This window comes from Cydia strobilella, chromosome 14, assembly GCF_947568885.1.
Source record: "Cydia strobilella chromosome 14, ilCydStro3.1, whole genome shotgun sequence".
In the NCBI taxonomy this organism is placed as follows: Eukaryota; Metazoa; Arthropoda; class Insecta; order Lepidoptera; family Tortricidae; genus Cydia; species Cydia strobilella.
The window spans coordinates 2,788,619-2,814,040 of NC_086054.1; the positions used below are offsets into that span (position 1 = coordinate 2,788,619).

Sequence of the window (25,422 nt, forward strand, 5' to 3'; positions counted from 1 at the left end):
CTAGAAGGGGAAATTAATGATAGGAATTCGGATGGGAGTGAAGGATTATTGCATACCTGTGTGTGAGGCAGACCCGGCTGAAATAAAAATATATTTTATGATTACATTATTGTGTACTATTATTGTAGTAGATCGTCAAAGACATTAAAGGATATTATCAACGGATTTACAGTCTTGGTCACACTGGGTCCCAGGAATTTTAGTAATGTCTATCCATTATAATAAATTATCGCTATACTATCAGACCTCTGAGCAAAACTAGAAATAAAGTTTAACTTTGGGCTTACCTCTCTATAGATGACCTCCATTTTCCATCTAGTTCTGAATTTTTTTCTTCTTTATTCTAAAGATAAGCGTAATACTTAAATAAAATTAATAAAACATTTATCATTTTAACAAACTCAAAAAGAAAGGAGTAAAATATACAAACGGGAGCTGGGAGGTATTGGGTCAGGTCGATCTCCAATTGAGGTGGAACAGGCTGAAATATCGAAGCGCTTAAAGTTAGGAGAGAACGAGGAAAAAGGGAAAGTTTAATACATAATTATTTTAACAAATTTTATTTTAGTATACATACATTTACGACCGGCCTGGAATGTTTGTTCTAAAAAAAAAGAAGAAAGAAGAAAACCAATTATATTAAACTAACTACCATACAAATTTCAGTAATCAAACAGTCAGTTCTGATGATCAGGGAGTGTAAGTACGTTAGGAAGATGAACGGAAAAGGGATACTTACGGCATTTTGCTTTTCATACCGCTTGATAGAAGAAATCCAGCGGCGAATATCTTTAAAAGTGTAAATTGTGCCAATTTTTTTTTACTTTTTCCTAAAAACTCTTGTTTGGCTTTATGCCGCATAATACGGTTTTTGCCCTGGGGATGATCATTATTCCATAAGATGGGAAATTAATTGTAAAGCAGTTGCTTTGCCGGGGGATTCATTTTTTTTGAGAGCAAAAAGATGAAACCATAAGAAAACTGTTGAGAAATATTTAAATGTCCAGCGGAAAACGGTTATGAAAAGTTCATAGCTACCCTATTTTGTCCCTCAGCTAGATTTCCCCTCGGGTCAACTGCAGATGCAGCTGCAAGCTGTGATACCTTATCAATGGGATCTGTTCCGACTGAGTGAAATATCTTAATCAGCCTTGCTGCGAAGGATTCTGTGGTAGGATATTGTTGGGGTTTGTACTATCGCATGTTCAATGATTTCACGATTGATAGCAAGGTTTTGAATATGGTTCTGATGGTTGGAATCTTGGCACAAACAATTCCTGGTGTATCATTGATTGTTTCGAGATCCATTACAGTCATGTAAGCCACTCCAGCTTCTTTCCCTTTCCGGACCACAAAAAACATAGGATCCAATCCTTCAGCAGTGAAGGACAGGCGTCCTACGTCAGAAATATATTCATCGTCAAGAGGGGGATGGAAGCCTTCAACAGCTGTTTGCTCCAAAAGTTGGTAAAGAACCCGAGGTTCGATGGTCCGTATCTGGGTGTAATTTTCTCCCATGATTGTTTTAGAAGTATTATAATTGAGTTTATCAAGAAGGAAGAGAGGATAGCTTATAACAATAAACATAAAGATCTAAGTTTATCGTACAAGCAGTTATTTAATATGTCTCATTCAATGCCATTCTCTTATGTCTCATTCATTTATTATGCCCGCGAAGATTTAAATGCCTCCTAAACCGGAGTAGGTTATCCCAATATGGGACTGGCAAGAAACTAGGCAAAAACAGAAACATGAAATATTTCCTTCCGGTAATCGCCGCTGAAACCAAGGCGTGACTTCTCTGCAGCCTTACAGCAGCTCAGATTGGCGCGAGACTGCGTCTCGGACGCACGCGTGTGTCGACCTGCGGCTAGTCGCGCGACTGACAGTGCAGTGTGTGTGATGTTCTGTGTTTGCATTGGATTTAGAAAGTAAGTTTTTTTTTTAAGTTTACTTACTTAGTTTTGTTTGCATTGAGTTTTCATTCAATACATTCAGTAGTTATAGTTTTGTTTCCACGAGTTTAGAATCGTAAGAAAACACTTATTAATGTGCTAATTAAATATAGTTTTATCTTTTCATTATTTTTTATCAATATGTTAATAATAAAGGTTTTAAGTAATTGAGGTATTTATGTTTCAAGCAAGGAATAATTTAATTTTTACTTTATTTCCAAATACATATCAGAAAACCACCTGTTAAAATTATTTTGAGTAAACTTGACACCTACAACTTCAAACTATAAACTGATTTAAATAAGTCTATCTATGTAATAATGGCAAGAACAAGCAAATTAAATATCAATCGTTAAATAATGTTACAAATGAAATAAAATTAATGAACCATACAAAATAAATATTAGTAAATTCAACTATTTAACATTACTTGTATGAGAAGTTGATCTGAAAAAAAAGTGTATTTATGTTTTTACAATTTTCGATTAACATTAACACACTAAAAAATATTACAATATTACAATATTACGTTAAAATTTGCATGAATTAAATTGTTAATAGATTACATGTTTAATTATGATCTTTTTATATCTACATAAAAATTTTACAACATTAACAAATGTTTAGTTAACTATGTCCTGAATTCTTATAAAAATCCCAAAGTACTTAAAACACAATAATTGACCCTTATTAAAAGAAGACCTATTAATTTTTAATGAAAAACATCGACACGTCTTTAATTAACACAATTAAAAGGGATTACGGGATAAGGCATTCTGCGAACGTTTTCCGAACACGCACTTTTCTCTGTTCCCACCAAATTTGTACCCAACCTTTGTGTAAATAGAGTTTAAAGTTGTTCAGCTTCTATTGATTGATTTTCAGGTTTTTGTGACGTTTGACATGACAGCGTAAATTGGTTGGTGGAGGAATGATTGCAGAATCAGAGGATTGAAAGTGAATGAGTTTTCATTACTGGGGAATACTGGGGCAATCATTTGTTTGCGTCTCCGTTAAATGGGATGAAGCATTTATTGCGTTCTTGTGCCTACTCTTTTATAATCAGATTACGTTTATAATGGAACCAGAATTATTTTTAAATAAATTTATTCGACTGAATTGTAAGCTGCTTTACGATTTACAGCGAAATACGAAAGAGTACCTTTTTAAATTTTACGAGTTTAAGAACAGTAACTCTGCCGTCTGCCGCATGCACCCTGAAAGGTGGGCCAAAATGGTTACCGAGTGGGATCCACGGAACACCATAGATGGTGCTGGCCGGGGTGCAGGCAGGCCGAAAAGGAGATGGCGGGACGACTTGGACGCGTTTTGTCCGAATTGGCGGGACACTACAAACGACAGGGTCGAGTGGAGGAGGCGAGGGGAGGCCTTTGCCCAGCAGCTTGGGCTAGTAAAAAAAAAGAAAAAAAAGAACAGTAACTGTCTTGCAGACTTTTGTGATTTTAAAACTAACACGGGACTTAATCGCGTTCAAACTTACGTTTATTTATGGCCTGACGTTTCGAACGTGACGTTACGTTCGTGGTCACAGGCAGACTCACTCGGAAGATGTCTTAGCGTGTTTTCATAATGGAAATCGGTTGAGGTATATTGGTACAAGACCAATTGGTGGCCAATTTACATTTTCAGACTTATGCACATGTGCTTTGCTACCTTTATATAATTAGGGATGCAATTATAGCACATTAGAGCTTATTTATAACTTATAAAAAAAAATTTTTTTTGACATGTAACGGGTATAACACAAAGAAACAGATTATGAGATACCTAACCATTGTGATCATTTGGAAGCGAGTCCTATTGTTGGATGAGGTAGATAGTCAACCTTCACCTTTTAAATAATTTTTGATTTCAGCATTAGCATACATTCTATATTTCGTAGTAATAGCCGGCTGGAAATAGTACTATACAAGTCAACTTTAATTGTTTGGAATTAAGCATCAAAGCATAGTTCATTTATGTACACAGAGATGGCGTTAGTATGCCATTATATCTCGATTCTGAAACCTGTAAAAAATACAGAACATCATGTAGCATGTTCCAAAAAATATACTGAATGTATCTGTATGTATGTGTAGTCTAAAGTATAAAAAACAACGAGCATGTTTGTACAACTTAACTGTTTACCAAATATCTCACTAGATGTCACTGTACAGCGCGCATGCTGATCCTACATGGCGATGTCAGGATTTTATATATTTTATCTTCAATTTTTGTGGTGGTGACCGAAGAAAACTTCAAAGTAAACATAAGCAGACTTTATTTATTTATTTTACTGTTACAGAAATGAATCTTGCTTGTGGCATGTTACGAGTGTGAGGTTAGGTTAGTTGGCTTTGTCCCTCCCCGGGCCTTTCTTTATCGTTTAAGCCATAACTTATTCACCCTATGCATTTGCACCAAGATTTCCCTTGGTGGGGTGAACCTCAGGGGGCAGAATTTGTAAGGATTGGTAGTCCTGAGTAACCATAGTAGGCGAATATTTGGGCGCTTTCGTGGGCTCCCAGCACTCTTCCGTGTATGTTCCGGAGATGTCTGTGCATATTTTTAGTTCTCGTGAAGTAACCACGGAACACGCACTGTTGCTAAGGTCCTTCCATTGTCCTCGGTGTGCCGGTTGTTGTGGGGCCCTGGAACATCAGCTCCATCTGCCTCCACTCCCTGGTCGTCGGAGTATTTGCCCTTACGGAATTTGGGCTCGTGAGTTCCGTTCCGGAAGATCTACCTTCCCCCGGAGACCATCCACGAGCTTCCCGAATCTTCAAATGGTTCCTCCATAGATATTCCCCGTCGTCGTTCGTTAGCTCTCCCTCCACTTCCAATGCCGGTTGAGTCTCTTCTTCTCTGGGGGAAGGAGCCGCTGCTGTTGGCTGTACAAGTTTTCGTTCCTAAAAATTTGAATACCAACAAAATAGGTGTGAATAGAATGTTTGTATGAAAAACTTCTACTCATTTTCAAAATTAAAGCGTAATTTCGATTGTATGCCGGCGGCTAGGTGACTATTCATTCTTCATTAACAGAATGGACGTTAAACAAGCTATACTATTCCCTAGTCTGATGTAAATTAACAGAAACAATGCCAACAAACTGTTTCGCCTACATTAATCACAATGACAGATCACTTAATGAGAACCGAGATTGATACCCCGCAAACAATACTTGGAGAGTTCTAATAAGTAATTAACTTAAGATATCTCTTTCAATGAAGTATCCTGCAAATGGCTCAAGAAAAGCGATTTGGATTATTGGATTGGTTGATTTAAAAAGCCTCCATTAAAAAGGTTTGCTATGATTAAACTGAATTTTAACCGAATATTCTTTCTTGAAATATGTCTAAGGAGTACCTACTTAAGTTTAAGTAACGATTGTAAGTATTAAATTACGATTGCATTAGTTGATTTAAAAAGACATGAACTGAAAAAAAAAGCAATTTTTTGACTTTTTATAATAGTTAAGTACGCTTTTAATGGAATGCTTTCTTTAAAAATGGATCTGCGGAGTGGTTGCCTACTCGAGCTTAATACGATTATATAGGTAAGTATCAAATGATTTAAAATTATACCTTTTAAACTTTTTTAAATTAAGTAGGTACTATAATGATAGATAATTCTATTATATATTATAATAAGAATATAACCGATTCGGATTACGACCAAATTAGTAACACGTCTTTTTTTATTAGCACTGGAGCCAAGAGTCTCCACAAATTTCCTACCGATTGGTGTTAGCGGCTCTCCAAAAATAGTAATAAAACATCGCATTTTTATTAACTTGCGCTCATGTATATAAAAAGTAATGAGATTGATACCAATTTAACTTTAGTTAAAATGAATAAATAATTGTGACGTCACTACCGGCCAGCCCACCTGACGAGCAGGTAAAAGCGGTCAGGCTTGGAGGGGTGATGATCTAATAAAAGGCCGGGCACCTCATTGAAGAGACGATTATTATCTGAGCAGCCATAGGAGTAAGACCTTAACAGCCTGTGCTAACAAAAGTGTCCTAAAAAGTGTATTATTGTTTTATTTTCTGTACGATAGTGCTACTAATATTACCAAAATAGCTAAAGCGCTGATAGTTAGAAAAGTGCTGTATATAGTTATAAATAAATAAACGATAAATATTAGTGTTTTACAACGAAGTTTCTTTTCTACACCGAAGATAGATAATTCTATAATATATATAATATAATTATATTATATAATTCTATAATATATATGTTAGCGCTCGGATTCCTTTAGAGCGCTATTCGTGGTAATTTGTAGTAAGGGCTAAGGTCTTCGGTGTGTCGTACGTCCATAATATAGTGTCGCAAAGCACGTCCCGGAGATCATAAAAAACATAAGTCTTAAAAGTCCTAGGTCCTAGCCCTCCGTATACCTGATATCTGACCTATGTGACCCCATTTATAACAGAGTCTCACCATAAGGGTTCCTTTTTACCTTTTTGGTACGGAATATCCAGCCTGATTCCGAGGCACAATTATACAAATTCTCTTTAAAATTCCACTAATAGTATTCTAACAATTGAACAAAAATGGAATTAAGACGATTAATTGTATCTGTTCACAGCTGAACGCGTATAAATGGCTGACGAATTTTGACGCGCTGCTGGAATTTTACCAGCAATTATTATTTAAATTAATTAAAATAGTTAAGTTCCACAATTTAAATAATTTAAAGCGTCGGTTTCTCGGAACTCTGATAATTTATGCTCTCATTTTATTATTGATTCGAATTTTTTTGACGGCGATTGCATGTCAGATATTAAATTTAATTTAATGTCTGATTCTTACAATTATTATTTCTCTAAACGAGCCTTTAAAGGGGGCCACTGACTATCAGTCCGCCGGACGATATCGGCCTGTCAGTTAGAACAAAAATTTGACAGTTCTGAACAACTGACAGGCCGATATCGTCCGGCGAACTGATAGTCAGTGGGCCCCTTAAGTCCCCGGCAAGCTCGGCCGAATTTCACCTTCCTATACAAACAGAGTTTCGTTCTCATTTTAAAACTACGTGTTGGTTAGTTTGTGTCAAATGATTTTGTCGTCATTTGCCCGAGCGTCTCGCTTGCGCGTATAATACATGTACGAAAAAGGGCTTTCCTTATTGTTTAACGTCCAATATTAAATAATTTTACGGTTTAGACTCTTGTTTTAGTCACTCGCGCGACATGTTTCGAAGAGCCTAGGTCTCCTTTCTCAAGCACTAATAGTGCGAGCAGCGTTCACGACGACCGTGTATTGCGTACTGCCGCTGCCGCGCGCCGAGAAAGCCGGTTCGGGGCGGTCTTGCGTTATCGTTAGTATGTCTCACAACAGTTTAAATTCGATAACGTCCAATGTTTGGATTTCATGTCGGTTTACTACGAAATTATGTAAAACACAACGTGCTATAATGGTTTCTGTGGCAAAGGTGAAAGACACATTAATGGTTGAAACAATACCCTCCCCACTTGTTACCTCAAGATATCACATCGTGTGAGCGAAGCGAGGTTGAACCATGTTGAACGGTATGGTTGTCGTCTTTCTTGTTTGGTTGTCAGGGTTGTCTGTCGTGAACTGGTCTTAGTTTTTGTCTTGTATTGTCAGGTCGATCCATTCCATTCGATCCATATCTAATCCAGATCGAATTCTAATCCTATAATTAAAATACGCAAGTCTGTCTGTATGTCTGTCTGTCTATCCGTCTGTCTGTCACCAGCCTGTATCTCATGAACCGTGATAGCTAGACAGTTGAAATTTTCACAGATGATGTATTTCTGTTGCCGCTATAACAACAAATACTAAAAACAGAATAAAATAAATATTTAATTGGGGCTCCCATACAACAAACGTGATTTTTTTGCCGTTTTTGCGTAATGGTATGGAACCGTTAATGCGCGAGTCCGACTCGCACTTGACCGGTTTTTACATTCTTTTATGCAATTCATAACCTCGGGTGTCGTGATTAATAACGGCATAAGAAAAATTGCGATTATAAAAAATGACATATTTATCAGTACGGTTTTTACTCACTATTATTTTTAGTCGCTTTTGGCGACATGTTTCGGATTCTTTGGGAATCCATCCTCAGGCACGAGTGTCCGCGGCGGTTGTACGTGCACAAAAAATAATAGTGAGTAAAAACCGTACTGATAAATATTTTGAAATATGTCTCACGGTAGTTTAAGTGCAAAAAATGACATATTAATTATGAACCAATTTAAAAATAACAAATTTATTTCAAGAACCCATCTAGTTAATTTCATGAAAGCAATAAATCTTCCCTAAATTCGAAACACCTGGCTTTAAAATTTGTATATTAAAGTGACAGACGATTATCTACGTCGTTAACCAAATAAATTACAATTTTAGGTTTCAAATAGCATTAAAATATTTGTGCAAAATATAACACAAGTGAAATAGACTTTAATAAATCCTGTGCGATGCCGCGTCGGCCAACTTGGCGATAAATTATTCGTTTTAGGCTCGCATTTAGGTTCTTAGAAAAACTCTTTCCTATTTTAGAAAAATATATTTTTTTTCCATTTCAAGTCGGAATCACGAGTAAATAGTGCCTACTATTGATAATAATAAAATAACCGTGAATTTTTCTTTTTTAGGAAATAAGTTTTTTTGCCATTTTTATCCAGGTTTTCAGAAAAAAATGGTACCATTTACTTTTTTTGAAAAACCAACAACTTTTAGGTTATTTAGACTCAGAATCACGAATACTATGATGTCCCTAGTTTTTCATACAAATTTTAGGTGTCAGTTTTGTAACGGTCCATACAAAATGTATGTGAAAAATGAAATGCGTAAACTGACATTTTTTGGGGACATTTTTTTTCCTTTTTAAATCGATAGTCCTCGTGATTCTGAGTAGAAATAACCCAAAAGTTTATGGATTTTCGAAAAAAGTAAGTAGTACACTTTTAAGTGATAATGCCCAGGTACAGTCAAAGCATTGAATTACAGTAAGTGCCATTTCGTACCGTGTCACAGTGACAATCAATATGAAAGTATCTAGGGACCTCATACTATTATAGTCACGGTGACTAAGTACGAAATGAGGGGGGATTTAAATCTTCTCGAGGCAGTGGTGTAAAGTTAGAGACATTCATAAGCGCATTGTAATATGCCTACTTCAATAATAAAATATGTTTATCTTTATCTTATCTTTATCTTTATCTTATCTTTATCTTATCTTTATCTTATCTTTATCTTATCTTTATCTTATCTTTATCTTATCTTTATCTTATCTTTATCTTTATCTTATCTTTATCTTATCTTTATCTTATCTTTATCTTATCTTTATCTTTGATGGTACTGAAATTAAGTCCTTGAACGTACTATGGATGAAGAATTAAAAACACTTGTGAATGTACATTTATCAGTGAGTTTGTCAAATAGGTACAGAAAAGACATTATGCAAAATTTGTACTGTAATTTAAAGACAATGGATTAACATATATATTGAATTTTTCTTAAACAATAAACATTGGAGTGTTTTCGTTTAGTTTAGTTTATAAGAGGAACGCAACAAGTAAACAATGTCTAGACTTCACCATTATTCATGACCTGCCAGACTAAATACAAAGTCCAGACGTTGTAAATTATGAACAGTTTACAAGCATCACATCACTCTGTTGAATTTTTCGTTGGCATGGTACGTTACACATTCAACATTATAAAAACAGTAGGCACTTATGAAGTAAATTATGAAAACGGATTATATCGCGTATATTGAATTTATAATACATCCCGTTTTCATAGTTTTATTTCATGAGTAACTATCGCGTTAACCGAAGACAATATTAAGTAGGCACTTAGTCGAATACATGACACCTATAATAAAAAATATCCAGGTGAAATTAAAGAAACCATATTATAGTTGTGTTAATAAACTTTTTATTGTTACGGTTGTCCATGGTCGTTTGTTGTCCACGAGAAAAATAACTCCTAATATCCAGGTTTTCATGTAGCTATAAGCCATTTCCACTAGGCCATCTACTAAGCATGTTGGTACAGCGTGGTATAACATTTCTTCTAACAAACTGTGCCACTATTTCTCACTTCGACAACGACGCAAAGTGAAAACACAAAAAAGTTGATCCACCCAATACTTAATTACATTTCCAGAAAACACACAATACCAATTTGTTTTAATAGTTTATTGTAGAGAGGCTGAAAATGACTGATCCAAGCGGGTCGACCTGCTGACGACGGGCGATAGGTTTTAAAGAGAAAAGACATGCACTGCCACAAATACTTGTACATCATGGGGGCAATGTTTTTGATAATTTCTAGACTGAGTTGATAAAAATATTGTTTTATTTATTATTATTTTTTATTAGAGATAAATCACAATTATGAACATTATAACCAGCGGCAACGATGATAAAAGGTCTTCATTTAGCGTTTTGAATACTCCGGATAAATTCAATCATTCCGTATGCTACTGTTTTTGCTTTTACACTGTACATCCCAAGCCTAGCCAAATGGCCGCCACTCCGGGATTAGCAAAGGCAACGACCAACGACCCTATGACATGCCTTTGTTTAGCGAGGCTGGAAAAATGCGCTTTCGTGTTGGCTCGTTGATTAGTATTATTTGAATCCTGGCACGGGACGCATTGCGGACGGCCGTTTTTGTACTCACATACAGGCTAAATACAAATTATTCGTAGCGTAGCGGTAGCACGACGTTCAATTTCCACTGGATTTAACCATCGCTGGGTTAACAAGAAATTTTTCGGAATGTAATACAGCATAATTTTCATTCATTATTCATTTAATCCATTATTATCATGTTCATCAGTACATTAAGGTCTTACATTTTAGTTTTAGTAGGTACATGATACCCTGCTAGGGCATACAATATAGGACATGTTACTTAACAACTAAACTTAATAACTAAATAAATTACAATTAAGTACAATAATTATCATGCAACACTAGGTTTATCGCGTATATATATATCTTTACTTGAAAATAATTGTAGTGTATAACTAGCCTTATGAACCGATTTTGCATGTACAACCAGCCTTAAAGTTTGTAGTCTATGATTGTTCATTATTTTAGTATGTGGGTATTTTTGCACTTTGTAATTTTTCCTCAGTCACCCGTTGACCACGAACGCTGTAAAGGGTTCGAAACGTCGGGATGTATTATAAATTCAATATACGCGATATAATCCGTTTTCATAGTTTTATTACTAGGTTTAAACTTAATTTAAACATAAGAGCAATTTGATAGGTTGTTTTATAATTATATAAGTCGTGCATGTCAATTTGTTTTATATTAAAAAAATAATAATAATAATAATAAAACCGCTCTGACAATGACAGACGTCTCGTAAATTTTTTATTGCTTTAAATATATTTTTATACGTTTTTATTGCAAACTTATTGTGTATTTTACCATCAAGTGCATGTGGAATCTACATCATAATTATATGGAATCGTGAAAGAAATGCGGCTGAAATACATAGAACGCAAATCAATACTCACGCCACTGACGTGACATTTGCATGACATAAATCATAATGTAACACGATAAATGAACGTATAAACTGTAAATAACGTACTTAATATAATGATTACGAGGAGTCGAACACGTGCAGCGGATTCGACAAGCGCACGACCACCACCCCCGCCCGCCTCGTCCAGTTCCTCGTCCACATCGTCGTCAGGCGACGAGTTTGCAACGGCACCTGACACAGACGGGTCCAGTGACGAGAGCGGGCCGCCGCCGCCGCCGCCGCCACGACCACCTGCGCGACGAGGGCGGCCACCGCTGCCGGCACGCTTGGGGCCTGCGGGACATCCTGCCCCGCCCACGGCTCCCGCTGCCGGTGGTATAGTGCGTCGCATGAGATGGTCTCAATCCATTAATGAGAATGTCATGCGCGCCTATTATGGGGCTACAGAGGGGGGAACACAGCTATCTGCGTATCGTTCAAGAATACTGCCACTCTTTCAGGTTCTTGAACCCACCATCACCGTGTCGGAGCAACGATTATCGGATCAGGTGCGCGTCATTCAGAGGCTAAAGCGTTTGGATGATGCGACACTTGATCGGCTTCGCCTGGAGGCTCTCTCTGCTCGCGCAGCCTCCGCCTCGGTGCGAGATCTGCCCGCCACGTCGCCGGATCCGGTGCCCGCACCCGACCTGGCACCGGGGGCGCCGCGGGTTGATTTTAGTACCGACGAGGGGGATTTTGCGAGTCAGAGCGTGAGTACATCTGCCAATGAGCAACTGAGGAGGACTTTGGAAGAGGCGATTACGCAGTATCGCGCCACAGCCAACTCTAGGCCACGATTACCACGTCTGCCTATAAATAGACGCAATCTAGCGCTAGTGGGAGCCCTAAGCGCTTTACTAGAGCCACATTTACGGACTAGTAAAGATTTAGATGATACGCACTCGATCATGTACTGCGGAGCCATCGCGGCGTGCCGTGTTGCTCGAGTCAAGTTTCCGGACGCTGAACGTGCACCTAGGACCGCCGGAGGTGTCCCTGCATGGCAAGCGCGGATTGAGCGACGTATCAGCTCGTTTAGGACTCTCATTGCAAAGCTGATCTGCTTTAGGGGGGGCAACAACCGCCCCCGAGTAATGCGCTTTGTGAACCAGGCGTTCGCGGGGACGGATGTCAGGCCCCGCGACTACATGGCCAATGTCACAGAGCGCATCGACTTTCTAAAGCAGAAAGTCTATGCATGGGCAAACCGTATTCGCCGCTACAGAAAGCGTGTGGATCGATTCCAGCAGAATCGTCTTTTTCAAAGTGACCAAAGGAAGGTGTACCGAAGATGGGAGGAAACCGACTCTCGTGTGTCCGACGTGCGGCTACCGGATGCTACTGCCATGACTGATTTCTGGCGTAGCATCTGGTCAGTGCCTGTGGAACACACGGAGGGCGGTTGGATAGACGTTGTCGAACGTGAGTGCGAGAACATCGAACCTATGGGGGCTATCACCATTAGCCCCGACGACGTAAGTTGTGCCATCCGTACGGCCCAGAACTGGAAAAGTCCTGGACCTGACGGATTGCACAACTTCTGGCTAAAATGGTTTCGATGCTCGCACGCACGGTTGGCAACGCAGTTCCAACAAGCCCTAGAGCTCGGTTCCCTCCCACCTTCCCTAACAACTGGTGTAACCTTCCTGCTCCACAAGTCCGGTAGTACCACGGAAGCGAAGAACTACAGACCCATCACGTGCTTGCCTACACTTTACAAGCTCCTTACATCCATTTTGAGAGCAAAAATTAACGCGCACATTGTCGCTAACAACATTTTGGCCTCCGCTCAAAATGGATGTAGGGTTGGGTCCCGTGGTACTAAAGAGCTCCTCCTCATAGACATGACCATATGCCAGCAAGTTCGGCGGAACAGGGGGGCCCTCTCGGCCGCCTGGATTGACTATAAGAAGGCCTATGATTCGGTGCCTCACTCATGGCTGAGAAGGGTATTGGAGCTGTATAAACTTGATGCAGCTTTAATATCCTTCCTAAGTGCGTGTATGAGGCAGTGGATTACAGTCCTTCGTCAACCAGGAGGTGGGGATGACCGCCCTGGCCCGCAGGACTTTATAAGGATCGAGCGAGGAATATTTCAGGGTGACAGTCTGAGTCCCCTGTGGTTCTGCCTAGCTCTGAATCCCCTCAGCACCCTGCTGAAGGATTCAGGGTTAGGTTGCCAGCTTCGGAGAGAGGGTGAAGTCATTTCTCACCTACTGTACATGGATGACCTCAAGCTATTTGCGCCAAATAACCAAGACTTGATGGTGCTATTGAAAACCACAGAAGTTTTCAGTACCGCCATCAGAATGGAGTTTGGTGTCGATAAGTGTGCGGTTATGCATGTACAGCTGGGGGAGGTTGTAAATTCAACAAATTTACAACTTTCTGAGACAATGTCTTTCAGATCTATCTCTGAATCAGAAACCTATAAATACCTTGGTATGTCACAGTCGTTAGGTATTGAGGGCGAGGGTATTAGACGGTCGGTGAAGGAGCGCTTTTTCAGTCGGCTCACAAAAGTCCTTAACAGTTTTTTGTCAGGAGGCAACAAAGTGCGCGCCTTCAACGCCTGGGTAATGCCCTTACTCATATACTCCTTTGGCATACTAAGGTGGACTCAGACCGAGCTGGACGCCCTGGATCGGAGGGTCCGTCTAATGCTCACCACACACCGTATGCTACACCCACGCTCGTCAGTTATGAGATTGTACATCTCACGGAAGTGTGGAGGTCGAGGCTTCCTTAACGCCAAAGATCTCCACAACCGCGAGGTGTGCAATCTCAGGAATTATTTCCTTAACAACGAGTGTGGTGTGCATCGTGATGTGGTGGCAGTGGACAGGAACTTCACGCCGCTCTCCTTGGCAAACGAGAACTGGCACAAACCTGTGGTACAAAGTGCTGCGGGCCGCAGGGCGATATGGGAAAGTAAGGTGCTACACGGGCGGTTCTACAAGGCCCTCATGGGACCTGATGTAGACCTGCTCGCGTCGGTGAACTGGTTACGATTCGGGGACCTCTTCGGAGAAACCGAGGGTTTTGCCTGTGCAATTGCGGACGAAGTTATGATGACGAACAACTATCGGAAATATATCCTGAAGGACGGTACGGTCGACATTTGTCGGGCATGCCGCCGTCCCGGAGAGTCACTCAGGCATATCATTTCCGGTTGTTCTCATCTTGCTAACGGCGAGTACTTGCACAGACATAATCTCGTAGCCAGGATTATTCATCAGCAGCTTGCTCTTCTATACGGCCTTGTGGACCGCGAAGTACCGTACTACAAGTATTTACCTGTGCCAGTTCTCGAGAATGGTCGTGCCACGCTCTATTGGGATCGATCTATCATCACTGACAGGACTATTGTAGCCAATAAGCCTGACATTGTGATAATAGATCGATCGCAGCGCCGGGCCGTGCTCGTCGACATCACCATCCCCCATGATGAAAATCTCGTGAAAGCCGAGAAGGACAAGTCCAGTAAGTACCTAGACTTGGCTCACGAGATAACCGCCATGTGGGATGTTGATTCGACGATCATTGTCCCGATAGTCGTTTCAGCGAACGGTCTCATAGCGAAGAGTCTCGACCAACACCTTGAGAGACTCTCGCTAGGTGGTTGGATCAAGGGTCAGATGCAGAAGGCGGTGATCTTGGACACGGCGCGGATAGTCCGCCGGTTCCTCTCTCTGCGGCCCTGACCACCGGCAGCTTGGGCCCTGCCCCGCTGCTGGCGGCACCCTAGGTTAGGTTTTTTATAATTTGTTTATATGTATTTTGTATTGTTTTGTAAGTGTTTTTATATTTTACTTTTATATGCATATTATAAAAAACCTAACATGAGAAAAATAATAAATAAAGAGAATAATAATAAATTCATTCTAATCCTCATCATTATGTCATGTTCGCTAAATATTGATCCTCAAAAAATTCATCTATGGTATAATAACATTTTATCTTTACCAATCGCTTCTTGGTTAATGAAGACATTGTGAGGAAACTCGACAGGCCTCAACGAGGTCTAGTTTCTTTCCCTATGTTCACCAGCTATTTAAATCACATATTAAATCACATTTACAATCGGGTCTATCGCGAATTTATTTTGTTACCTTTATTTACCGACTTTTCGACACAGGTTTCACTGGTCGTGGTCGCGTTTGTGTGATGTGTCACAAACCTCTGTTTTGACATTTTGCTGGGACGTCAGTTAGCCGCAACTACGACCAGGAGACTTCCGGTTCGAACGCCATCTTGATAGTAGCCTCGTGATTAATTCCTTTCTTTGTTGCTCATTAAAATTGTTTAAAGTGTAATATCGATAGCTTTATTATACAGTAATATAATTTGGTAGTGTGCAGTGAATGGAGAATTAATCTCAAAGCGTGTTTAACCAACATTTTGGAGTCAACGGCCGGTAGTCCACGTGCTTCTCGTAAAATCCAGCTATCGGTTTTACGAGACAATAACAACAATAACTACCGAACAACGTCGTGCTCTAAGAGCATTTGGTATTTCTACCTCTAACCGTGTCTGGCTAGAGCCCTAGAGGCCCATAATTTTATTTACCGTACACTGGCTGAAGAAAATCAAGAAATATTAATTCGATCCCACGTGGATCCTACTTTGACGTTGGCGAAATCATCGACAGTATCGATGGAGCCATACTACTTAAAGATTGATTGATTGATTGATTGAACTACGACCAGTGAAACCTGTATCGAAACGTCGGTAAATAAAGGTAACAAAATAAATTCGCGATAGACCCGATTGTAAATGTGATTTAATATGTGTTCAAAAAACAATACATTAAAATTGATGTCATATAAAAGCACAGATATAAAAGTTACGAAGCCCTCCATGACGACGAAGTTTTTAGCTATCGCGGCTAACGCTTAATTTTTTTTGTAGTTTTACATGTATGTAAAATGTATAATTATTGGTGCAATAAAGAATATTTACTTACTAGACTTATATTGACCGGGATATAGACCGTGATTACCTTTTGTATTATTTGTGAGCTCCCGATATTTTACCCCGCACAGGAAAATTGCACAATTTCTGCGGTCGCCCAAAGACAATTTTCCCCTGGAAAAACCTGGTGTATACAAAGTTGAGTGCAGCCGCGGTAGTTCGTACATTGGGCAGACCAAACGCACTATTGCCTGCAGAATTAAAGAACACATTGCTGCGGTCAAGAACAATGACGTTCGCAAGTCAGCTATTGCTCAGCATCTCCTTGAGTCGGGTACAAATCACTGGATCGAGTTGCATAGTCCCAAGGTCATTTCGACAGAACGCCACTATATACCAAGATTGGTAAGAGAAGCCGATGAAATTCACAAATACAAAAATTTTAATCGTAAAGATGGGTTTAAACTGTCAAATGTGTGGAATCCTGTGATTTGTTTGTGTAAAAAACCAGTGATATCCGAATCAAACACGCGTAGTGACACCGTGAGTGTAGTGTGTTTGGACAGACCAACGAGTGTGAACGCGACCGGACCAACAAGTGTGAATGCGACCGTTGGTAACGTTGAAAGTGAACGCAGCCGACGCGCAAGAATGAGGGTAGACAGAGCGCTGTCTACACAACTTTGACACCCACCCGCTATCTTCAGTCACCCGTGAACATGATGCATGTAACTGCGTCGAAATATCGGGAGCTCACAAATAATACAAAAAGTAATCACGGTCTATATCCCGGTCAATATAAGTCTAGTGAAACTAACCGTGAATCATTCAAAACTCTAATATTTACTTACTTACTAACACCATGAACTCCTAGACCACCTCGCCACGGCGGAACCTGCCCCAATTTCTAGAAATACTAGGCGTCTGTGAACAACTCTTAAAGGCGTAAGGGCGAGCAGTACGTGCTTGCACCTCCTATACAAATTCCTTATGAGATTAGCGAAATTATACACAAATCTTGTTTCTCGCGCATGCTTTTGTAAGAAAAACTCCAGCTTTCATAACAACAATATATTTCTTGATCACAATATTCCATTACAGTTCAACATCCAATCACCTCTCTTCACAATCGTCCACCCTTCACCTCTGCCCGTAACCGAATGCCCGTTAACCGCCATGCCAGTCGCATTTTTCTTTTCTTTAAACTACCTTCCATTTACAAATGTTAACAATCAGTAACTTTACTTTTAAATTTAATTAATTATAGATTGACAATGATTATTCAACTCTTTATTTCATGAAGTCTTTTCCGAATAATTAGTAATTTTAAAGAATCTTACACTCGCCCATCCTGACATTGTGCATGTCCTCATGCACAGTCATACTAATCACGTTTATCATCTAATCTTACACTCGGCATGTTAAATCATCGGGCATTCAGAAAGAAAATTATAAATACTTCATTACTCATATAATACAATTGCTTTGTCTATCTATATATACATATTTTCTTGTTATCTATTGAATTAATCTATATATTCATATAATTATTTCAAATCGAATGTATCCATCCAAATACATAGTTTTTTTTTAATATAAATCCGACATCACATTCCTTTTTATTTTTATTGTATTAAATATAGTTTTTTTGTTGCATCATTACTTCACATACATCATCATACTTAACATATTCCATTTCAAACTTTTTTTTTTACTCATTTTAGGTGTAGCACATTATTTCTCATGTTTTTCATTCAGTTTTTTTTCTAATGTGCTATTTACATAATCACTCTCTTGACACAAACGTGTCTCATCACATTTTTATTCATTTCCGTTTTTTTGACTCATTTTAACTGTAGCACATAATTTCTCGTTTTGTTTTTCATTCAGTTTTTTTTTTATGTGCTACTTATCAGTCTCATATAACTAATCACAATACTGGAGCCCCCTTCATGTCTCCAATACTGCCTCATATAACTAATCACAATACTGGAGCCCCCTTCATGTCTCCAATACTGCCTCATATAACTAATTACAATACTGGAGCTCCCTTCACGTCTCCAATACTGCCTCGTATAACTAATCACAATACTGGAGCCCCCTTCATGTCTCCAATACTGCCTCATATAACTCAAAGCTTCAATAGTTAAATAACTCAAAGATTCAGTTACCTGTTCAATAACTCAAATATTCAATATCTCAGATTTAAGAATTCAATAACTCAAAGATTTAATAATTCACTCAAAGATTTAATAATTCAATTACTAGGTTCAATATTTCAATAACTCAAATAATTCTATAACAAATTATTCAATAACTCAATAACCCAACGATTCAGTTATTCCATAACTCAGATTCAATAACTCAATAACTAAAAAGTTCAATATTTCAATTACTCAAATAATTCAATAACTCAGATTCAATAATCCCATAACTTAAAGATTCAATAATTCAATCGCTCAAAGATTCAATAATTCAGTAACTCAAATAGTATCGAGTATCGAGTATCGAGCATCGAGTGTCGAGCATCGAGTGTCGAGTGTCTAGTGTCTAGTGTCTAGTGTCTAGTGTCGAGTATCGAGTATTCAGTATTATTGAATTATTTGAGTTATTGAATAGGGTAGTTGACACATGTTGAATAGATAGAAAATGAGGAATTTGTCACAATAAATTGGAAACTTTAAAAAAAAATTAACGCAATAATAAAAAGTACAAGCCCTGTTAAAAAAAAAACAACTACCCAATTATTCGACTTATTGAATTATTTGAGTTATTGAATTATTTGAGTTATTGAATTATTTGAGTTATTGAATTATTAAATCTTTAAATTATTGCATTATTTGAGCTATTTGATTATTGAATTATTTGAGTTATTGGATTATTTGGGTTGTTAAAATATTTGAACCTTTGAGTTATTGAATTATTGAATCTTTGAGTTACTGAATTTTGAGTTATTGAATTCTAAAATTTTTGAGTTACTGAATCTTTGAGTTATTGAATTATTGAATCTTTAAGTTATTGAATCTTTGTTATTGAATAATTGAATTATTGAGTTATTGAATTATTAGAGTTTTGGAATTATAAGCGTTATGGAATTATTTGCGTTATTGAAATATTGAACCTTTGAGTTATTGAATTATTGAATCTTTGAGTTATTGAATTCTTAAATCTTTGACTTAAAGAATGATTGAATCCTTGAGCTGTTGACTAATTTGATCTGAGTTATTGAATTATTGAATCTTTGTTATTGAATCATTTAAGTTATGGAATTAAAAGTCATTGAATTATTTGAATTATTTCAGTTATTGAATTATGTTTACGCTCTGAAATGTTCAATGTGATGAAGATCTTACATTGCTTAACAATGAAAGTCCATATAGCTATTTATATATATAAGCTATTTAAACTCTATGGCGTGTAGTTGTGAAAGTACAGGTTTAAAAAAAGGAAAAAACAACTATTCCTGTTTGAACAAAGTAAAACGATTAATCAACTTCTTAGCAAAGCAAGTATCTGCAAACCTTAAGTCATATTACCTATCCATTTTTAATATATATTACATCTATCCAAACAATTCATTACTTACATACAAAAGGGAGTTTAGCTAAGTTTTTGACTGTTGTCACACAATAATTATGACTTATTTTCATAAAACAATAAACGTTCGTGAGTTACGTTAGTTTCGTGACTAATATGACGTCAGTTCTATGAAACATTAATAGCACCAATTAAAAGCATAGCTTTAGCACTTAATGATGTCAAATATGGGTGTTATCAGAAAAGTTAAACTGTTTTAATGAGGGAAAAAATAACAAACATATTTTTTTCTATTACAATTGTATTAGCTCAACAGCATGCAATTTTTACATTAGTTGTGTAGTGTCATAATTATGTTAGCTGAATTTAGTTAGGTAACAGTAACATGCGAAATTTGACAAAAATTTGTCACTTTTCATTTCGAATAAAACGTCATCTCGACTGATATTAGAGTAGAGGCATAATCAAATTTCTTTTAGGCATAATTAAGTCAGAGTTTTGAATGATTCACGGTTAGTTTCACTAGACTTATATTGACAGAGCGCTGTCTACACAACTTTGACACCCACCCGCTATCTTCAGTCACCCGTGAACATGATGCATGTAACTGCGTCGAAATATCGGGAGCTCACAAATAATACAAAAGGTAATCACGGTCCCGGTCAATATAAGTCTAGTGTAATTAAGTTATCGATTATCGATAACGTAAAGTTTAAAATTACGATGCACCCACAGATACAGGTTTGTTAATATAGGCCGTTAGTTTATCGTTTCTGAATATATTATAGGGAGGTTATAATATTGATGTAGATAGAATACATTATTGTCAGTAATAGCAAACAATTTTGGATCATGCTTCTGAGTTTATACGCAGCTGTTCAAGATAAAGCCCTCTTATAACGGTACTATTTCCACACAATCAAACCTTCATTCCTATTGACCAGACCCAAACTACTTTGAACAAAACTAACAATCCTCTTACTTAAGTTAACTCCTCAAAACTTTACGGTCACTCGTGTAAGACAAATTGACGAGTGATCGGAAGTTATTGTACTAAGCTAACCGTACTCTTAACTGAACCTCGTTGGGTCTTTAGGATAAATAAAAATAAAATAAAAATATAATAGTCTTTATTACTGAGTGAACAATCATTTTCAGCAGTCAAAATAAATGTTTATATATATATATAGCTCCTTGCATGGGCTTACCGTGGGACTTAGTCAATCTGTGTAAGAATGTCTTATAATATTTATTTATTTATTATTATTTATTTATATATATGTTTGTGTAGATGTAGACGATGTAGTCTTGTACGTATTCTAATGATTTGTCGTTGGCAGTTATGCTTTCCTGTATGCTATTAGTTAAGAGCTTTGTTTTATTGCTATTATTTTATAGCCGTTTTCCATTTATGGGATGTTGTGCCAAATTTAGGTATTATTGTGGACGAGGTTATTACCTTTGCCTATCAGTACTAAGCTTTCATATGTGTGTGGTGGTCGAAAATCGTGGGTTCAAGTCTTGGTATATAGAGCAGAAAACTCTTTCTCGACAAAAATGCAAAAAAAAATATATAAAAATTCGGTCAAGATCCTTATCATACCCAGACTAACCTCTCACATAACCTATCAAGCGTTATCATTTTTTATTATTATTATAAATTGATAGTACAGTATTCATTATTTCTCTCGGTCCTTTTACAAGCGCTGAATTTCTTTTGGCTGATATCATCATGATTGGTGGGTAAATGTTATTCAGTAAATCTTGCTTTTGTCCTTATGTTCGTGTAGGTAGTAGAGTATCTATCTTACTCTTAAACTTAATATGAAAAATAGTTGTAAGGAAGCCTATACATAAAATAAGATTGGGTTAAAAAAGTCGAGAAAAATCAAATGTGTGGGTAACCCACTGTATGCCACTCTAGGGGCTACACATGATGATAACGTGACTGGCAATAAAGGACTATTGCCATGGAGACTATATAAAGGAGCCAAATCTCTATGTATGAAAAGTGTCCATCAAAAACAGTAATTAGGCGGCGCCACCATACACCGAAATACTGCCAAAAACAACCTACGTAATTTGGTCGGGTTATTTGTTGCCTTATATGGTTCATGCTATACTCATATCCCAGAGCCTAACTAGCGCCACCGGAGAAATTAGGAACTATTATTTATTTTAAAGCTGAAAGCGGTCACTTTTGCAACAATTCTGCCATAAGAGATTGGTATCCTTTCTATACCATCCATAACTTGCAAAAAAAAGAAATTCGAATAAAGGATGTGTTTATGTCAATCGCTCTTGTTTTATTGGATTGACAGGGGCAGTCAATTTTCGAATTTCGATGTCACGGTAGCCTTCTGTGCGGAGTGTCCGACTACAAGGTCACATTGGAATAGGGAATATTACGCGAAACTGCGAAGGGGGCGCCGCTACCACAATCTGAGGGTCTATCGGGAAACAAGAAAATCGAAATTTCGTTATGTAACATCTCTGTCACTTGCATATTCGAGCGATAAAGAGGCAGATAGCGAAATTTCGGATTCGCGTTTCCCGGTAGGTCCTCTGTAAACAAACCGCCTTGATGCATCAATGTCATATTTAATTATCTCTGAAAACTTGTCAAAAACCTGTTAAAGGTACAGTACGTATGTTATTGTATGGTTTACTAAAAAGGCTTGTGCTACACTCTGGTGACAGAACATTGCAGTAATAGCCCCTATTCTATCTGTGAAAAAAGTTGCCGAGGCCAGGTCAAAGTGCGCGCTACAGTTTGAAAATGGAGTATAGAAGCTATTTAACAGTAAGGCCTGATCGAATTTAACCTTGCAGATTTACTAAAGATTCGTCAATTGAACCGTGAAATCTATTTGTTTTAACTCAAATTAAAATATATTTAAATACAAATAAGCATGACTAACATAGTTGACGAGTAAACAGGCTGTTATAAAATCAAATGAATTTGCATTACAAATAAATCAATCAATCCCCTGGCTTTTATCCCTATTCGGGGTCAGCCCTCCTGATACTTTTTCGCCAAACTTGGCGGTTTTGCGTCATTTCTGGCGTTAAGCCCGTCGTCAGCAAGTCTTTTTGGACTGTCTGTATCCAGGTGGTTGGTGGGCGGCCTCTACCTCTTTTGCCTTCTTCTATGGCCAGTACCTCTCGAGTCATGTGGTCTTCATTTCGGCACATTACGTGGCCGAACCAGCGCAGGCGGTTTTCTTGCATTTTATGCGGTATTTCGGCCACTTTGAACGACCCCCGGATGTATCTATTTTGGATCCTGTCTAGTCTGGTCACACCCCCAGCCCATCGAAGCATTTTCATTTGGTGACATGCATTTTTGCATTACAAATATTAAAATCAAAATCTAATCTGCTATGTACCTACAAAATACATAAAACTTAAATGTTACTGTGGAAAAATCAACTGAGGTGCTTACGAAAAAGAACACATCATGAAACTACTTTGGCTCACAATATAAGGAATATTAACAATGATGAACGTATAAATGTGCTATTGAAGCCTATTTACTAAACAAACAATCGATTGATTTTGAAGGAATTGTCGAAAACAAATATAATAAAAAAATCTATAGGTATCGTATTGAAACTTAAAAAACACTGCACTTCCCTTTATATACGGTTCGAAGGACCATGAATAAAATGTGTTTTTTCTTCGTGTATTTGGTACTAATTTAAATAATAATCCGAAAATTCTATAAAAGAGCTACTTATTTTATTTCCATGATAGATGTGTGTGATTAATGCATGACACAATTCTTTTTAGCTATTCAAATTCAAAATTATGTCATTATCAAATATGCACATTAAAATGTAAAAAGGTTGCACTCTGAACACGTATTTTTAAAATAGGTGAAAGAAGATACTATTAGCTACCATTTTCGATTTGATGGTACGACCTCGCGTCGCATTTTTAGCTCTAAATCCTACTATGACTAACATATATACCACTATGGCAAATGCTACTCTCGGAAAATCCCTGGGAAATGGTCCTTTTGCTAAAAAGTTGGCACAGCGGATCGCACAAGTTTTGATACGATCTGCTTTGACGTAGCTACTAGCTACCAACCTTTGCTTTGTAGGGTTCCGTACCCAAAGGGTAAAAACGGGACCCTATTACTAAGACTCCGCTGTCCGTCTGTCCGTCCGTCTGTCTGTCTGTCACCAGGCTGTATCTCATGACCGTGATAGCTAGACAGTTGAAATTTTCACAGATGATGTATTTCTGTTGCCGCTATAAAAACAAATACTAAAAACAGAATAATATAAATATTTAAATGGGGCTCCCATACAACGGGATTTTTTTGCTGTTTTTTTCCGTAATGGTACGGAACCCTTCGTGCGTGAGTCCGACTCGCACTTGGCCGGTTTTTAGTTTAGCCACTTTGTAGACAATTAGACGAGATGTTTTGAAAAAAGTTTCTAACACATTTCACTGCAAAGCCGAGGTTGATGATTCTAAAAGGTTTTAGATTTTATTTTAAATAGTTTACATTTAATAATATAAAAGGCGACAATCTTATAAAAAGTTGGCTGTAATGTAAGCCGAGCCTGTTATAGTATTTAGTTGAATTTTTATTTAAATATAAAGCCACCAGACCACCACCAGAGATCCTAGAGCTGGCTCATTCCTTGGCCAAATTATCGGAATTGCCATTCAGCGGGGGAATGTAGCCAGCATTATGGGCACCCTTCTGCAGGGATCAGATCTGGGGGACTTTTTTAGTTAGTTCTAATTTATTTTATAAGGTTTTAGTTTTATTTTAATTGAAGATTAGTTATTGTATTTTAAATGTAGTTTGTATGTGATGTAATTGTTATTGTGGAAATTAAACATTCATTATATAATATATATATATATATATATATAAAGCATAAAATATATTGTTTAAAAGACAACGCAAAAGAACTTGGTCTGGTGCAGGATTCGGCAGATTCCTACAAAACCGCCGAAATATCTATACTTCGTAGAGGATAATACACTTTAGAGCAAAAACTATTCCACTCCACTGACTTTCCGAGAGCAGAGTATACTTTTTGTTACCCATTAGGCCCACGTGTAACGCTTATTTATCCTTATAAATATGCTCAAGTAACAAAGGCATGTCGTTATTATATCCCGAATTCTTGCCCAACTTTTTCAAAACAGTGGAATATAAAAGAAAACTTCTACCTTACCTACTCGTTTGGGATTCTTCGCGCAAAATAGCTGTTACTTTTATAAACTTTGTAAATAATATGCCGAGTTTTGTGGCAACTTATGAAATATGCCGTTGGCTTTAAACCTCGGGAAATGGGTGTTTTTGGGCTTATCTTTGGTTCGTTTACGTAAATGGTGCGTTTTGATTGCTCTCTTGCGAGCATGTTTCTTTGCGTTAGTGTTTAAATAAGATAAAATGTATAATAATGCAGCAATACTTAGGTACTCATATAATTTTTATATACCTAGTCTGTCACTAA

General features: G+C 37.6%; 1 protein-coding gene across 1 annotated transcript in view; it reads left to right on the forward strand.

Annotated features, from left to right (window-relative positions):
* The first annotated feature begins 1,834 nt into the window (after positions 1 to 1,834).
* Positions 1,835 to 25,422, forward strand: part of LOC134747030 (leucine-rich repeat-containing protein 24-like) — a 40,257-nt gene continuing 16,669 nt past the window's right edge. Inside the window, exon 1 of the mRNA XM_063681586.1 lies at positions 1,835 to 1,931. The gene's annotated coding sequence lies outside the window, so the exon portion shown is untranslated. The remainder of the gene's footprint in view (positions 1,932 to 25,422) is intronic.